The sequence below is a fragment of the Mus caroli genome, unplaced genomic scaffold, assembly GCF_978045245.1.
Source record: "Mus caroli unplaced genomic scaffold, Mus_caroli_1 scaffold_5, whole genome shotgun sequence".
NCBI classification, from domain to species: domain Eukaryota; kingdom Metazoa; phylum Chordata; class Mammalia; order Rodentia; family Muridae; genus Mus; species Mus caroli.
The window spans coordinates 52,409,718-52,411,938 of NW_028227260.1; positions in this window are offsets into that span (position 1 = coordinate 52,409,718).

Consider the following 2,221-nt stretch of genomic DNA (forward strand, 5'->3'; position numbering starts at 1 on the left):
AAAACAGACATGTTCACAAAGTCAAAGAAGACACAATTGAACTCTTAAATGAGTTCCAAAAGAAAACAAATGTTTAAATGGATAAGAAAACCAGGAAATGTTATAAATTTTTTTTACTGAATACAGAGCTAGAAAGTCTGCTGAGACAGAAATGAAATGATTATGAAAACAAAATATTAAATCAATTCAGTGGGAGTTCTCTTATCCTTTTCAGTAGAATACATATAAATAATGGAAGAGAATGTCATTACCAAAGACAGAAGATTGCAATCATTTGAGCAAGATCAATGATAACTTTTAAAATCTGTGAATATTTGAACCCCATGAAAATATGGAATCTATGAATTATAGCTATAGAAGAGGGAGAAAAAATTTATCCCCCACCCCAAAAAAAACAGGGACCACGGTGGTTGAATTAGGAAAAGCTGGAAGAAGCTGAGGAGGAGGGCAGCCCCCTGGGAAGACCAGCAGTCTCAAATAACCTGAGATTTTTCAAGACACTAAGCCACCAACCAGGCTGCGTATAGGAGCTGGTATGAGGCCCCCTAACACATATACAGTAGAGGACTGCCTGCTCTGGCCTCAGTGAGAAAAGATGCACCTAAACCTAGAGAGACTTAAGAGGGGTAGGGAAGAGGAGAAGAGGTATGGGATGGAGAGCAGTCGGGGTGGGGGTGGGGCAGACCGGGAGGGGATGAAGTCTGGACTTTAAAAAAGGATTAAATAATAATAATAAATTTAAAAAAAGAAAGAAAAAATAAAATACTATCAATGAATTCAATGAAGAAAGGTTCCCAAATGTAAAGGGAAAAGGTGACCATTCTGATACAAGAAGCACATAGAACACCACATGCACTTCTTATCTTGTGGCATTAGAATTACAGGAATTTGTGAGATACCATGTGAGTGCTGGAAATTAGTCCTAGGTCCTCTGGAATAGCCAATGCTAAGAGCTGAGTCATTTTTCCAGCCCTGAATTCTTCATTTTTAACTTTATACTATATTTTTTCACATATAAGTCAGCATATGAGCCATAAATATTTCGTTTCCCATTTGATACTATCATTTCTATATTTTTATTAATTTGAATATTAAATACTTTCTTGATTATGACTTTTATATATGATTCAGACATTATTAATTACAGTAATGAATATTGAATATAAATCATTTTTGCTATTTATTGTCAAGGTAATGACTTCATTTATTTACTATGAATGCCAGAGACAATTGTTTCAAAAGTAGAAGTGGAGATATATAGTTTTTATACTTGAATAATTTTATAAATCCACTTTTGTAGAATTGATCAATCTTTGAGAGCAATTTATCTAGAATTCATTTCTATTTTCCTTTGATTAATCTGGTGTGTCATAAACTTGGAGTTTATGTAGTATTTAGTTTTAAGGAAAAAAGTGATATAAGGTGTTCTCTTAATTTTTTTCAATTTCTTCATTAATTTAGTGCCTTTGCATAGATCATCTTTCAATAACACCTCATTTTTAGGTGGGATATATATATATATATATATATATATATATATATATATATATATATTTAATTTCAAGTATTTCAGAAATGGTCTAGTGATACTTAATAGAAATTAGATTATCTTTGCAATCACTTGTGATGAAACTTGTTTTTCCTGTGTTATTTATGACTTTCCTCAAATTCAAGGAGATAGAGGAATGGCTTTATCATATAAAAACAAATAATTGATGAATAAGAAGAATAATTGATTATAAAATGTATTTGAAAATTTTATATGCATGTGTTTTTATAAAATACAGACATATACATACACACATTAGTTAAGTTTACATTGCAAAGCAGTAAAACAGATGAAAAGGATTTGAGAATTATTTGGAAAGAGGTACAACTGTTCTGTAGGAAATACACTGCTCTAATGTACTGCATATTAGCTAATTTATCTAACAGATGCACATTTGTGTACAAATTTATTGAGTGCAATGCCATCCATGCCTTGTTTGCAAAGAAACACTAATTTCCTGATATTGTTGTGAAATTTATAAAATGACTAAGAATTAAATGTGAATTTACATAAAATATTATATAAATTTTAGTATTACTTATGATGACGCAAACTGATGTCATTTGCCTATTAGTTTAAAAAATGTGGATTAGTACTTTAGACTAGAAAAAGCATCTAATTATGGCTTGAATATGAATAGTCTAAACAGTGTGATAAAAGCATATTAACCCA